This window comes from Neofelis nebulosa, chromosome 7, assembly GCF_028018385.1.
Source record: "Neofelis nebulosa isolate mNeoNeb1 chromosome 7, mNeoNeb1.pri, whole genome shotgun sequence".
Classification (NCBI taxonomy): domain Eukaryota; kingdom Metazoa; phylum Chordata; class Mammalia; order Carnivora; family Felidae; genus Neofelis; species Neofelis nebulosa.
Window position 1 is genome coordinate 6,149,221 of NC_080788.1, and position 16,421 is coordinate 6,165,641.

The 16,421-nt window shown below is 43.9% G+C and overlaps 1 pseudogene; it reads right to left on the bottom strand.

Moving 5' to 3' along the window:
- Positions 1–1,576: 1,576 nt before the first annotated feature.
- Positions 1,577–3,275, bottom strand: LOC131515857 (cytochrome c oxidase subunit NDUFA4-like; annotated as a pseudogene).
- Between the last annotated feature and the right edge of the window lie 13,146 nt (positions 3,276–16,421).

A 16,421-nucleotide genomic window follows, 5' to 3' on the forward strand; every position in this document is an offset into this window, starting at 1 on the left:
GGTGAGAGACAAGGAAGAGAAGCAAAAGGAGGAAGAATAATGAGAAAACAGCACGTGCTAGGGAGGAAGAGCCACGCGAAATGCCGCTGTCTGGAGATCTTTATGCAGACGGCTACCCTCTGCCAGCCGATGCCAGGGGCGCTGGCCCAGGTGTCGGGGAGCTGGGTCCCAGCCTGCGGCAACTCCTCCAGAAACTCCCATCCCTTGGGTTCTGGCTGAGATGCTTTCCTCAACTGCGTGACCCTGCGTGGGTCACAGCTTCTCTGAGCCTTGTGTTATATCTGGAAAATGAGGGTATCGACGCTTGTCTCTTTCAACAGGATGGATGTGGGGACTGGAATGTGGAACGTGGAAACACTTGTAAAATTCTCTAGAATCCTAATATGGCCCCAGATGGCCTAAATATGCTATGGTTTGGGTCCTGCCATCTTCCAATGCACACTAAACAAACGTTTTTAACATACTTTTTCTACATCTGTTTCGTGCCCTGGAGGATGGGTATGTTGGGGACAGGGTGGGGAGGGCCGCAGCACAGAATTGGGCTTGGGCTGGGCTCCCTGATGGAGGAGGTGGTTGGGGTGGGGGCTGTTAAACGGGGCAGGGGCTCAAGTGGGAGAAAGAAAGCAGGCTAGCCACTCAGGGGTCAGACAGACCTGAATCTGAATCCTGGCCTCCTTCTGGGAGATTTGGGACAGATCACCTCTGAGCGTTCCAGCCTCCATTCATGGTCATGAGAACGTTACTGTGCAGACAGAGAGAGAAACATGTAAAACACTTAGCACGGTTCCTGGCGCCTTTCCAGCCTCCCTGAGTTTTGCTTTGTTACCAAAGGAGGAAAAACTAATCAGAAACTCAGGAACCCCCGAGTCCAGCCTGGGTTAATTCAGAAATGAATACTTAACCCTCCAAGGGCGAGTCTGACTTTCAAATGTACTGGTCTTCCTTCATCGAATACTACTTGATTGGCTTGGAATGGCAGAGTGCGGACTCTCACGGTTGGAAGGGATGTTAGCAGGGCCTGCAGCCTTGGCCTCAGGGATCCTGGGCTCTGCAGAGTTGCATCAGTGCAAAGAAGGCCCAGTCGGCAGGGATCCAGGCTGTGCTGTTGAAGGAGGTTTACAAACCCCAGGGCTCCGAGCGAGAGTCCATTACGGGGCTCCTCCGGTGAGGCCGAGGCCCTTCTCCGAAGAATCCTGCAGGAGTAGACTTCATTCAGTACCTTGCTTTACCGGAGCAAGAGTCTAGTGTCCCGTCATGGGCAGCCGCGTCTAATTTTATTTTATTTTTTTCAAGTTTCAGATATTTATGTATTTAAAAGTTGATTTATTTATTTTCAGACAGCGAGAGAGAGTGCGTGCCCACAATCGGGGGAGGGGCAGGGACAGAGGGAAAGAGAGAATCCCAAGCGGGCTGGGTGCCGTCAGCGCAGAGCCTGACTCGGGGCTCGATCCCAGGAACCGGGAGATCATGACCACAGCCGAAATCGAGCCAGATGCTTAACCGCCTGAGCCACCCAGGCGGCCCAAGTTTCAGCTCTGTATTAATCCGTGTACAACCCAACACATACGAGCACCGTGTTGTGCATTTGGAAGGGACGGATTTCCTTGTATATGTGGAAAACCATGTGGATGGTTTCTGGAAGAGCTTCCTGCTAAGCAGCTTTACAGTGAAACACGTTATTTAGAAATCTGGACCTTCCTTCTTCAGTTTGCTGTAATCTACATGCCCTGAATAAAACTTGTCTTGATCATTGGAACCCAATCTGTTCAGAGCTCTGGGTTATTTTTCTGATCCTAACTGACGTCTGGAGGCCAGGCACAAGACATACGGTACTGCCCCGGTACCTCCACCCCCAATAAATGTGAGGAGGGAGGTCAAATTCGGATGCTTCTTGGCCTGATTGAGGATCTGGCGTAACGTGGTCGTGGCAGGGGCCTCAGGTCCAGAAGGAGAAAAGATCAAATCCGCAAGGCCAGGCACTAACTGGTCTCTACACCCTGTGTCCAATTTTAGATAGATTTCTCGAGTTCTCCATTCCTAAGGAGCAGGCTCCAGCATAGCCTACCAGGAGCTCCAGGATTCTGCCTGATAGGCCCTCCTGGGGATGAGCTGGTGGGGCTGAAGGCTCATGCTGAACAGCAGAAGAAGGAGAGATTCCAGAATCCTTGAGAAGTCAATCCTTTTGGCTGGACTGTCTGGGTGCCAGAGGCCAATGGAACAAAGAACACTGTCTTGAAACCTTACGCTGTAATTAATATCACTGAGGCTCCGAAGGACATCTCATCGTTCTAATAAAAAAATGAAAGCCAAAGAGGCTCAGTGCCCAGACTGGCCGGCAGACACTTGCCAGACCAGGCGCCTCCAGCAGAGGGCGCGCTCAGGGATGGGAGGTGCCCCCAAGCCCTGTCCCTTCTGATCCGGCTCAGCCAGAGCAGGGCAGATCCCAGGAGACCCGCTGCCCAGGGATATGAGTCATTCAAAGGAGAGGCCTGGGAGTGTTGGGGGTGGGGGAAATAGAGAACGGGGCACCTGCTTCGGGGGTTGACCCCAACTTTGCACATCTGTTTGTTACTCATTTGTCCCTCATTTCGCACTGACTGGGTTTCCACTTAGTGCAGGGCACGGTCGGGTCTTTTCCGCACACAGTTTCCAGGTTCGGCTGCTAAAGACGCCACTCGAATCACACGCTTCCGCTCCAGGACCTGTAATGACTCCCCATGTCCATGGGTATCATGTGATGTCTCTGCCTCGTGTCAAGGCCTTTGATGGCCTGCCTTCTCCCTTCCAATGTATGTGCACCGTTTCCCTCAGGCCGACTGGGGCCCTCACTCATTCTTCCCAAACTGCCACCTGCCTTCTCATCCGTAAAATGGCACCGGCAGGCACCCCCCTACCTCCCCGCCCCCGCCGCCCGCCACAGAGTCGCTGTTGTATGGGTTACATTAGAGAACAACGAGTGAACCACATGCCTGGCACACAAGGGACATTTATAATAAACGACCTTGCTGATGATAATGATACTGCTGCTAAACTAATTCTTTCCATTTTTAACATCCTCCCCCTCCTCTCTGCCCAACCCAAACGTCTCTGCCCTTTGCAGCCCCGCCTACAGCCACCCTTCTTTCCAGAAACCACGCAGAGTCCCTTTGGGCCAGTAGTTTGCAAATCTGGGGCATTGGGACTCACCTGAGAAAGTCTTTTTTCCTTTGGCATGGCTTAAATTTTTTTCTTTTGGTGGCAGAAACGCATAATATGAAATTTACCACTTCCACCATCTCTAAGGGCGCAGTGCAATAGTCTTAAGAATATTTACGTTACTGTGCAACAGATATCTTTTGAGCTTTTTTACTTGCAACAGTGGCACCGTATACATTAAACAAACACTCCCCACTTCCCGCTTGCCCCAGCCCCTGGCACTCACCCTTTAACTTTTGTCTCTGTGAATTTGTCTACGTTAGATCCCTCGCATAAGAGGAGTCGTACAATATTTGTCTTTCTGTGACTGGCTTACGTCCCTTAGCCTGATGTCCTCAAGGTTCGTCCATGGTTAGCGTGTCACAGGGTGGCCTTTCTCTTTAAGGCTGAACAACGTTCTACCATATAGCGTATATACATACACGCACACACATATTTGTAAACCGCATTTGGTTGATTCATTCATCCACTGATGGACATTTGGGTTGCTTCCATCCTTTGGCTCTTGTGACTAATGCTGTCGTTGACAGGAGTGTACGAATATCCGTTTGAGTCCTTGCTTTCAATTCTTTTGAGTCTTTACCCTGAAGTGGGACTGTTGGATCTAAATGGTGCTTCTCTTTCATTCTTTGAGGAGCTGCCCTTCTGTCCTCCTTGGCTGTTGTGCCATTTTGCAATCCCACCAACAGTGCACAGGGTTCCGATTTCTCCACGTCCTCGTCAATACTTGTGATTTTCTGTGCTTTAAATGGGTGTGTGGTGACAATCTCATCTGTCTGCTTTTGCTTTTGTTTTTGTAGTTTTGGTGCCGTGTCCCAAAAAGTCATCGCAAAATTGAGCGTCGCGAAGCTTTTGCCTGATGTTTTCTTCAAGGGGATTTGTAGTTTGGGGTCTTACGTTTAGGTCTTTCGTCCATTTTGAATTATTTTTTGAATTTTTTAAATGTTTATTTACTTTTGAGAGAGAGAGAGAGAGTGGGGGAGGGGCAGAGAGAGAGGGAGGCACAGAATCGGAAACAGGCTCCGGGCTCTGAGCTGTCAGCACAGAGCGGGGGGCGAGGCTCCACCTCACAGACCGTGAGATCATGACCTGAGCCAAAGTCGGCTGCTCAACCAACTGAGCCACCCAGGTGCGCCTGAATTAATTTTTATATGTGGCATGAAGTAAGGATCCACCTTTATTTTTTGACATGGACATCCAGTTTTCCTAGCACCATTCGTCGAAGACGTGGTCCTTTTCCCACTGAGTGGTCCTGGCATGCTTCTCAAAGATCATTTGATCATACATGGCTATCCTGTGTTGCTAGAGATCCCAAGTGAATTTTAGGATGGATTTTTTTTTTTTTTTAAATTTCTGCACACACACAAAAAGTCATTGGGATTTTGAGAGGGATCATGCTGATCTGTAGATCAGTTTGGATAATAATGACATGTTAACAATATGCAGTTTTCTTTTTCTTTAAAAAAAAAGTTTTTGTGTTTATTTATTCATCTTGAGAGAGAGAGAGAAAGCACAAGCAGGGGAGGGGCACAGAGAAGGAGGGAAAGAATCCCAAGCAGGCTCCACACCAGCAGAGCAGAGCCTGACATGGGGCTTGAACTCACAAACTGCAAGATCATGACCTGAGCCGAAATCAAGAGTCGGAAGTTTAACCAACTGAGCCACCCACGTGCCCCAACAATCTGCACTTTTCTGATTCATGATCACAGGACATCTCCATTTACTTGTGTGATCTTTGTATGTTGGACCATCTTTGCATTCTGGGAATAAATTCCACTTGGTCATGGTGTATAATCTTTTTTAATGTGCAGTTGAATTTGGTCTGCCAATGTTTTGTTGAGGATTTTGGCATCAATATCTATCAAGGATATTGGTCATGGTTTTCTTTTCTTGTAGTGTCTTTGTTTTTTTTTTTTTCTTTTAAATGTTTATTTGTTTATTTTGAGAGAGAGAGGGCTCATGGGAGAGTGGGGAGGGCCAGAGACAAAGAATTCCAAGGAGGCTCCGTGCTGTCAGCACACAGCCCAACATGGGGCCCCATCCCACTAACCGTGAGATCGTGACCTGAGCCGAAATCAAGAGTCAGTCGCCTAACTGACTGAGCCACCCAGGCGCCCCATGTCTTTGTCTGGCTTTGGTATATGCTTAACTCTGGCCTCATAAAACAAGTTGAGGAGTGTTCCCTCCTTTTCAACTGTGTTGGAGAAATTTGGAAAGGATTTGTGTAAATAGTTCTCTAAATATTTGGTAGAGTTCTCCATGAAGTCATTTAGTCCTGGACTTTTCATTATTGGAAGGTTTTTGATTACTAGTTCAAGCTCCTTGCTGCTTATAGGTCTGTTAAGATTTTCTTTTATTTTATTGAAGTGTAACTGACATAGAACATTGTATTAGTTTCAGGTGTACAACGTAATGATTCAGAATTTGCATAATTGCAAAATGATCACAATAAATCTAGTTAACATCCATTGCCATACATGGTTTTACACTTTTTTCTTGCAAAGATGATTTTTTTAGGGGCACCTGGGTGGCGCAGTCGGTTGAGCGTCCGACTTCAGCCAGGTCACGATCTCGCCGGTCCGTGAGTTCGAGCCCCGCGTCAGGCTCTGGGCTGATGGCTCGGAGCCTGGAGCCTGTTTCCAATTCTGTGTGTCTCCCTCTCTCTCTGCCCCTTCCCCGTTCATGCTCTGTCTCTCTCTGTCCCAAAAATAAATTTAAAAAAAAGTTGAAAAAAAAAATTAAAAAAAAAAAAGATGATTTTTTTAATGTTTATTTATTTTGAGAGAGAGGGAGAGCACGCATATTAGCGGGGAGTGGCAGAGAGAGAAGAGAGAGAGAATCCCAACCAGGCTCCATGACTCGGGGCTCAATCTCAGGAACCATGAGACCATGACCCGAGCCAAAATCAAGAGTTGGATGCTTGACCAACTGAGCCACCTAGGCACCCCAAGATCTACTCTTTTAGCAACTTTCAAATATGCAATACACTATACTCATCATGCTGTACATTGCATTCCTCAGATTTTCTTTTTTATTATTTATTTATTTGTTTATTATTTTTTTAAGATTTTATTTTAAAGTAATCTGTATGTCCAATGTGGGGCTCGAACTCACAATCCCGAAATCAAGAGTAGCATGCTCTACCAACTGAGCCAACCAGGTGTCCCTCACATCTTTTTTAACAGTTTTTATTTATTTATTTGGAGAGAGAGAGAGAGAGAGAGAACGAGAGACAGTGTGTGCATGAGTGGGGGAGGGGCAGAGAGAGAGGGAGAGAGAGGGAATTCCAAGCATGCTCTGCATTGTCAGCACAGAGCCTGCAGGGCTCGAACTCATAAACTGTGAAATCATGACCTGAGCAGAAACCAAGAGCTCAACCAACTAAGTGACCCAGGCCCCCCAGATTTTGTTTTTTATGATGATCCAGTCTTTTTATTTTATTATGTGTTTTTCAAGAATTTCAGTTTAATTAACATACAGTGTTATATTAGCTTCAAGTGTACAACATAATGATTCAACAATTCTGTACATCAACCTAGTGTTCATCACAATGAGTGTATTCTTAATCCCCTTCATCTATTTCGTCCCATCCCCCCTCCCAACCTCCACTCTGGTAACCACCAGTTTGTTCTCTGTATTTAACAGCCTGGTTTTTTGTTTGTCTTTTTCTTTGTTCTTTGTTTCTTAAATTCCATATATGACTAAAACATATGGTATTTGTCTTTCTCTGATTGACTTATTTCACTTACTGTTGTACCCCCTAGATCCATCCATGTTTTTGTAAGTGGCAAGATTTCGTGCATTTTTATGGCTGAATAATATTCCAGTGTGTGTGTGTGTGTGTGTGTGTGTGTGTGTGTGTGTGTGTGTATCACCTCTTTATCCATTCATCTGTTGATTGGCACTTGGGCTGCTTCCATAATTTGGCTGTTGTAAATAATGCTGCAGCAAACATAGGGCTGCATATCTCCTTTTGAATTAACGTTTTCATATTCTTTGGGAAATACCCAATAGTGGAATTACTGGATTATGTGGTAATTTTATTTTTAATTTTTTATGGCACTTCCATACTGTTTTCCACAGTGCCTGCACCAGTTTGCATTCCTACCAACAGTACATGAGGGTTTCTTTTTCCCCGTATCCTCACAAACACTTGCTGTTTCTCGTATTTTTTATTTTAGCCATTCTGATAAGGGTGAGGTGATAGCTCACTGTGGTTTTGATTTGCATTTTCCTGATGATTAATCATGTTGAGCATCTTTTCGTGTGTCTGTTATCCATCCATAGGTCTTCTTTGCAGAAATGTCTATTCATATCTTCTGCTCATTTTAAATTGGATTATTATTATTATTACTATTGGTGTTGAGTTGTAGGAGTTCTTCATATATTTTTATACTAACCCCTTATCAGATATGTCATTTGCAAATATCTTCTCCCATTCAGTAGATTGTCTTTTAGTTTTGTTGATTGTTTCCTCCACTGTGCAGAAACTTTACTTGGATGTAATCATACTAGTTTTTATTTCTCTGCCTCTGCTCTAGTCTTTATTATTTCCTTCCATTTGCTGGTATTACATTTTGTTTGTTCTTCTCTTTATAGCTTGCTTAGGTGTATGTTTAGGTTGTTTGAGATTTTTCTTGTTTCTTGATGTAGGCCTGTGTTGCTATAAACTTGCCTCTTAGAACCCTTTCTGCTGCATCCCCCAAATTTTGGACGATTGTATTTTCATTTTCATTTGTTTCTACATAAATCTGATTTCTCTTTGATACCTTGTTTAGTAGCATGTTATTTAACCTCCATGTAGTTGTGGTCTTTCCAGATTTTTTTTTTTTTTTTTGTGATTGGTTTCTAGTTTTCTGGCATTGTGGGTCAGAAAAGATACATGGTATGACTTCAGTCATTTTGAATTTGTTGAGACTGGTTTCGTGGCCTAATATGAGATGTATTCTGGAGAATGTTCCATGTGCATTTGAAAAAGATGTGGGTTCTTCTGTTGTAGGGTGGAATTTTCTGAATATATCTGTTAAGTCCATCTGGTCCAGTGTGTCATTCAAAGCCACTGTTTCCTTGTTGATTTTCTGTTTAGATGATCTGTCCATTGATGTGAGACGTTAAAGTCCCCTACCCATATTGTATTACTATTGATTAGTTCCTCTGTGTTTGTTATTAACTGCTTTACGTGTTTGGGTACTTCCATGTTGAGTGCATAAATATTTACAATTGTTATATCCTCTTATTGACTTGTCCCCTTTATTATTATATAGTGTCCTTCTTTGTCTCTTGTTACGGTCTTTGTTTTAAAGTCTATTTTGTTCCATATAAGTATTGCTCACCCACCTTTCTTTTGACATCCATTTTGCATGATAAATGTTTCTCCATCACTTCACTTTCAATCTGCAGGTGTCTTTCAGTCTAAATTGAGCCTCTTGTAGGCAGCACACAGATGTGTCTTTTTTTGTGTGCACTCTCTCACCCCGTGTCTTTTTACTGGAGCATTTAGTCCATTTACATTTAAAGTAATTATTGATAGATCTGTATTTATTGATTTTATTACTTGTTTTTTGGTTGTTTTTGTGGATTTTCTCTGATCCTTTCTTCTCTTTCTGTCTTTCATGGTTTGTTGGCTTTCTTCAGTGATAAACTTGGATACCTTTCTCTTTATTCTTTGCATATCTGTTACTGGTTTTTGATTTGTGGTTACCATTAGGTTTGTAGATAACCTCTTCTACATGTAACGGTCTATATTAAGTTGATGATCACTTAGTTTGAACCCATTCTTTATTCCTCTCCTCCCCGCCCCTCCTATGTTTTAGGTATGTGGTATCCTTCACATCCTTTTATTTTGTGAGTCTCTTAACTTATTTTACAGATACACTTATTTTTACTGCTTTTGTGCGTCCAACATGTGTACTCTCATTTATGGTTTTTCTTTTCATTCAGAGAGCCCCCTTTGATATTTCCTGTAGGGCTGGTTTAGTGGTCATGAACTTCTTTAGTTTTCGTTTCTGTGAAAAACTCCTTATCTCTCCTTCTACTCTGAATGATAGACTTGCTGGTTAGAATTTTCTTGGCTGTAGATTTTTCCCTTTCAGCACTTTGAATATACCATGCCACTCCTTCTGGCCTGCAAAGTTTCTGCTGAAAAATCTGCTGATGGCTTTATGGGGTTTTCCTTGTATGTAACTATTTTCTTTTCTCTTGCTTCTAAATTTTTTTTCTTCAGCACTACTTTTGTCATTTTAATTACTATGTGTCTTAGTGTGGACCTCCTTGGGTTGATTTTCTTGGGGGTTCTCTATGCCTCCTGGACCTGGGTATCTGTTTCTTTCTTCAGATCAAGGAAATTTTCAGTTATTGTTCCTTCAAATAAATTTTCTGCCCCCTTTTCTTTCTCTTCGTCTTGGATCCCTATAATGCAAATGTTATTACACTTGATAGATCACTGAATTCCCTAAGTCTATCCTTGTTTCGCATAATTCTTTTTCCTCTCACTTGCTCGGCTTGATTACTTTCCATTACTCTGTCTTCCAGGTCATTAATTTGTCCCTCTACTTTCTGTAGCCTGCTACTTAAACCATCAAGGGCATTTTTAATTTCAATTATTGTGTTCTTCATCTCTGATTGGTTCTTTTTTTTTTTTTTTTTAAATCTCTTTGTTAAGGTTCTCACTGATGTCCTTCACTCTCTTCTCAAATTCAGGGAGTATTTTTATGATCATTACTTTAAATTCTCTTTCAGGCATATTACTTATCTGTTTTGCTTAGACCTCTTGCTGTGGTTTTTGTCCTCTTCTTTCATTTGGGACAGATACCTGTGTTTTCTCATTTTACCTAACTCTCTGTGCCTGGTTCTGTTCTTAGGAAAGTCAGCTACATCTCTTGCTATCATAGTAGTGGTAGTAGTGGGCGGGGCATCCATTTTTAACAAGTCCTCTTCCACAGGGGACACACAGCTACCACAGTGACCAAGGTGGCCATGGCTGCACCTCGAAGCGGATGTGGGTGGGTGGGGCAGTTTTAACAAGGTGCAGGTGTCCTCCTAAGGAGGTTGGGAGATGCAGTGTTGGCAAGGTTTGCACCTGCATTTTGGGGGAGGGGACCTGCTGACCTCAGACTGAGGCAGGTGTGGCCGAAGGAGGCAGGACACAATGTTAGCAAGTTACTTAGTGAATGCCAGGGTACCGTACTGGTTCCTGCAAGTGGTTGTGTGTTTATGCTGGGAGGCAGGGGACGGAAATGGCACCTGCCAACTCCTTTATTCCTGGAGAAGTCCCTCAGGGAACTCTGAGATCAGTGACTAACTCTCCCTCCTCTGTGCTCCAGGTGGTTTTTCAGACTGCCGTCTCTTTGCTGTATCTCTGCAAGCTGTTTGTTTTGCTTTCTCTTTAAGGGTGGGGACTCACTTCCTGTTGCCCTTAGGGCTCCCCCAGAGCTGAGCCCACTGCTTTTTAAAGTTCCAGGCGTTGTGTCCAGCTGGTTGTAAGAACTCATGAAATTTGGCCCCTCTGATGTTCAGTGTCAAATGCTATGTGGATTCGTCTTTCCTGTGCAGGGTCCCGGTGTGATAGCCTGCTTCTCACCCCTCTCTGGGCCCGGCCGTGGTTCCCCATCTCTGCTGGCCAGACCCATAGGGTTTAGCTCTCTGCCGTGTCCCTGCCCTTCCTGTCCTCTTCACTGTGGCCTTTTTTCTACATATAGTTGTGCAGTTTGTTCTGCCGGTCTTTGGGTCATTTTCTGGGTTGTTTGCACTGATGTGAGTGTTAGGTAGTTGTATCCATGGGAGGAGGTGAGTTTAGGGTCCTACCACTTTGCTGTCTTCCTTGAAGTGACTCTTGCTTTTTTTTTTAAATCCATCCCGTTGCTCTACTTGTTTTGATCGGAGTGTTTAGTCCACTTACATTCCAAGTAATTATGGATAGGTGTGTACTTACTGCCATTTTGTTACTTGTGTTGTCATTTTTGTAGTTCTTCTCTGTTTCTTTCTTCTCTTGCTCTCTTCTTTCATGGTTTGCTGGCTTTCTTTAGTGATATACTTGGATTCCTTTCCCTTTACGTTTTGCATATCTATTACCAGTTTTTGATTTGTGGTTACCATTAGGTTTGTACATAGCATCTTCTTCATCATCTTCTATATTAAATTGAATGGTCGCTTCAGCTTGAACCCATTCTTTTTTTTTTTCAACGTTTTTTAAATTTAATTTTATTTTTTTATTTTTTTTATTTTTTATTTTTGGGACAGAGAGAGACGGAGCATGAACGGGGAAGGGGCAGAGAGAGAGGGAGACACACAGAATCGGAAACAGGCTCCAGGCTCCGAGCCATCAGCCCAGCGCCTGACGCGGGGCTCGAACTCACAAACCGCGAGATCGTGACCTGGCTGAAGTCGGACGCTTAACCGACTGCGCCACCCAGGCGCCCCTTGAACCCATTCTAAAAGCACTAAAGTTTTACTCCTCTCCCTCCGCATTTTATGTATATGGTGTGATAGTGTACATCCTTTTATTCAAGAGATTCACAATCTCTTGACTGATTTTTATAGATATACTTAATTTTACTGCTTTTGTGCTTCCTACTTTTCTTACTCCTATTTATGGTCTTTCCTTTCCAGTGAGAGTCCCCCTTAACATTTCTTCTAAGGCTGCTTTAGCAGTGAAGAATTCCTTTAACCTTTATTTGTCTAGGAAACTCTTTTTTCTCCTTTTTTATCTGAATGATAGCCTTACTGGATAGAGTATTCTTGGTTGCAGGTTTTTTTCTTTCAGCACTTTGAATGTATCATGCCACTCCCTTCTGGCCTGCAACATTTCTGGTGAAAAATTTGCTGATAACCTTATGGGGTTTCCCTTGTATATAAATGTTTTCTCTTCTGTTGCTCAACTTAAAAATTCTCACTTTGTCACTACTTTTTGCCATCCTTTTTAAAATTTAAAAATTTTTAATTTATTTTTGAGAGAGAGAGAGACAGACAGAGTGCACGCCGGGGAGGGGCAGAGAGAGAGAGAGGGAGACACAGAATCTGAAGCAGGGTCCAGGCTCTAAGCTGTCAGCACAGAGCCCAACACAGGGCTTGAACCCACGAACTATGAGACCATGACCTGAGCCAAAGTCAGACACTCAACCGACTGAGCCACCCAGGTGCCCCCACATTTTGCCATCTTAATTGCTTTGTGTCTTGGTGTGGATTTCCTTGGGTTGATTTTGTTGGGAGGGGGTGTCTGTGCCTCCTGGAACTAGATTTCTGTTTCCTTTTCTAGTTCAGGAAGTTTTCAGATATTATTTCTTCAAATAAATTTTCTACCCCCTTTTCTCTCTCTTCCTCTCTTCTCCCTCTGGAATCCCTAAAATGTGAATATTATTACACTTGATGGTGCCATGGAGTTCCCTAAATCTATTCTCATTTTTTATCAGTCTTTTTTCTTTCTCCTGCTCAGCTTGTTTTCCATTCCTCTGTCCTCCAGGTCACTGATCCATTCTTCTGCTTCCTCTAGTCTAATATTTATTCCATCTAGTGTATTTTTAATTTCAGTTATCGAGTTCTTCATCCTCTGATTGGTTCTTTTTTATGTTTTCTATCTCTTTGTTCAGGGTCTCACTGAAATTCTTCACTGTTTTCTCGAGTCCAGTGAGTATCTTTATGACAATTACTTAAAATTCTCTATGAAGCATATTACTTATCTCTGTTTCATTCACCTCTCTTGCTGTGGTCTTGTCCTGTTCTTTCATTTGGGACATATTCCTCTCTCCCCTTTTTTCTAACTCTCTGTATTTGTTTCTCTGTGTTAAGAAAGTCAGCTACATCTCTTGCTCTTGAAAGTAGTGGTCTTACAAGAAAGAGGTCCTGTAGTGCCCTGCAGTGGAGAGTCCCCTGTGTGTCTTCCATGCACCCTACTGTTGGGACTGAGCTACAGTTGCCTTCGGTCTAGTCACCTGCGGTGGCTCTCTTGGCCTATTTTGGCAGAGTACTGTCCTTATGTTGTTAATGGCCCAGTCTGGGGCTGCTGTGGGCTTGAGTTGGGTCAGACCAGGCATCTGCCAGAGCTGGGTTGCACGAAACTGCAGGGCACTCTCCCTTGTCCCCTGAGAAGATTTCATTGGTAGGTGGGGCCTGCAGTCAGAACAGCAGTTCATGACCCATTGTTGATAGGTGTGATTTTAAGGAATTTATCCACTTCCTCTAGGTTACCTAACTGGTTGATGTACAGTTGTTTACATTATTCTCTTATGATAGTTTTGATGTGTGTAAAATCAGTTGTAATGTCTCCTCTTCCATTTCTGATTTTAGTTATTTGAGTCTTCTCTCGTCTTTTCTTAGTTAATCCAGCTAAGGGTTTGTCAATTTTGTTGATCCTTTCAAAAAGCAACTTTTCATTTTGCTGATGCTTTTCTATTGTTTTTTTTTTTCCCCTATTCTCTATTTCGTTTATCTCTGCTCTAATCTTTTATTATTTCCTTCCTCTGCTAGGTTGGGTTTAGTTCATTTTTCTTTTTCTGGTTCCCTGAGGTATGAAGTTAGATTGTTGATTTGAGATCTTTCTTCTTTTTTCATGTAAGCATCTACAGTTAGAAGCTTTTCTCTTAGCATTGCTTTCACTGCATCTCATAAAATTTGGTATGTTGTGTTTTTGTTTCATTTGTCTCGACGTATTTTCTAATTTCCCTTGTAATTTATTCTTTGACCCATTGGTGATTTAACAGTGTGTTGTTTAATTTCCAGGAGTTTGTGCATTTTCCAGTTTTCCTTCTGCTATTGATTCCTTCTTTTCCTTCCATTGTTATTGGAAAAAGATACCGTCTATGATTTCGATCTTTTAAAATTTGTTAAGATTTGTTTTGTGGCCTAACATGTGGTTTATCTTGGAGAATGTTCTGTGTGTACTTGAGAAGAATGTACATTCTGTTGTTGTTGGGTGTTCTATATATGTCTGTTTGGTCAATTCGTTTACAGTATCATTCAGGTCCTGCATTTACTTAGTGATCTTCTGTCTGGTTATTCTATTTCTTTCCTTAAAAAATTTTTTTTTATTATCTATTGAAAGGTAATACATTCAGAATTTTAAAATTATATGAGGTCCTTCCATTTTTGTCTCCTAGTTCTCTTCCCCAGAGGCACCCACTGTTATCAGTTTCTTGGCTCTTTTTGGGGAGCTTTAAACAAAATATATATTTCTGGGCCCTTCCCGGAGTTTTTGATATTATAGATCTGGAGAGGGGTCTGGAAAAATGTACTTTTAATAAGCCTCCAAATAAGGTGATGCTGCCACTCCTGATTTGAGGATTACCGCTCTAATCATCTCTCAAATAAATGAACATAAGGCGCAGGCATTTAATTGAAAAGGACTAAGGCCCTGAGCAGGATAGGGTACTCAGGGTAGATAATTGAGCAGCAGAAAATTTCGAAGAATAAGAGGCCATCCAAAAGAGCATTTTGCCGCTGGACGGTGGTGTGGAGTGATGGAGAAAAGGCCAGCCTGGAATTAGGAGCCCTGAGTTCTCCTCCCAGATTTGCCATCAGTTGCTGGGGATGTTGGACACCAGTCGGTGCCCTTCTCTGTCCTGGGTCTCCTGCCCATGAAGTGAAGAGATTGGACAAGAGTCCCCAAGAGCTCTTTTCCCTCCAGCTCTATCTTCAGGGAGATTCTAAGCCTCTGCTTTCCCATAGCTTTTCCACGTGTTTGTCACTGTGTTTCGGAATGCTTGCATCCATATTCATCGTCCCCCCTCCCCCCCGCCCCCAGACGTGTACTGAGCTTGAAGAGAGAATTGTATTTTCTTTTATTTTTTATTTTTTTAAAAAAATTTTTTTTCAACGTTTTTTATTTATTTTTGGGACAGAGAGACACAGAGCATGAACGGGGGAGGGGCAGAGAGAGAGGGAGACACAGAATTGGAAACAGGCTCCAGGCTCCAAGCTGTCAGCACAGAGCTTGACGCGGGGCTCGAACTCACAGACCGCGGGATCGTGACCTGGCTGAAGTCGGCCACTTAACCGACTGCGCCACCCAGGCGCCCCGAGAATTGTATTTTCTTTTCTTTTCTTTCTTTTTTTTTTTTTTAAACGTTTTTTATTTATTTTTGGGACAGAGAGAGACAGAGCATGAACGGGGGAGGGGCAGAGAGAGAGGGAGACACAGAATCGGAAACAGGCTCCAGGCTCCGAGCCATCAGCCCAGAGCCCGACGCGGGGCTCGAACTCACGGACCGCGAGATCGTGACCTGGCTGAAGTCGGACGCTTAACCGACTGCGCCACCCAGGCGCCCTGAGAATTGTATTTTCTACATAAAGGATATGGGAAGGGGATCCCAGGCAGAGGTATTAGTGTGTGCATGAACACATGGTGGCAAGAAAGAGCATGGCCTCTCTTTGGAGGCAAGCGGCTGCAACAGACTCAGCAGAAGTGGGATGGGAGGAGTAGGGAGTGTGTCCCGGGAACCTGATGGAAAGATAGGAGCGTAAATGTGTGTGTGTGTGTGTGTGTGTGTGTGTGTGTGTGTGTATTTACTGTGTATTTATTTTTGAGAGGTAGAGAGAGACAGAGCACGAGCAGGGGAGGTACAGAGAGAGGGAGACACAGAATCCGAAGCAGGCCCCAGGCTCCGAGCTGTCAACACAGAGCCCGATGCGGGACTCGAACTCACAAACCGCGAGATCGTGACCTGAGCCGAAGTCGGATGCTTGACTGACTGAGCCACCCAGGAGCCCCCCAAAACATGTGATTTTTGACAGAAGATTGGCAGCATTGTGAGCTGCTTTTGAGGTATGTCTTCCCTTCGTGAAGCCTGTGGGATTGACTTAGCTTGGCAGAGCGGTGACACTCGCCGGGGGACCCCCATTGCTGACCTTTAAGGCGGAAGGGAGCCTGAGAAAGAGTCTGAGGGCCACCCGAGGTCACATGACACATAATAAAATGCACCTGCACCCCCAACGAACTATATCTAATTATGTAACAGTAGTATTGCACTTACCCGTTTGCCAAACGTTACATTTTGCAGGCAGACATGTATTAATTGTGAGTGTGCTATTTTTAGTCTTCGAAGGCAATCTTTTTTATTTGCTCGTCGGTCGCTTTTTAGGCTGCAGACATTGTGCTCAGCCTCGGCCCCGCGTGAGGCGGCGTGGGGTGTGCCGAGGCCAGCGGGTAGCAGTTTCGGGGAGCCTTGCTGCGCCAACAGCAGGAGCTTCCTCCCCACGAGAGAGCCGCGCCACCAGAAGAGCTCGCTGCTCCTGGA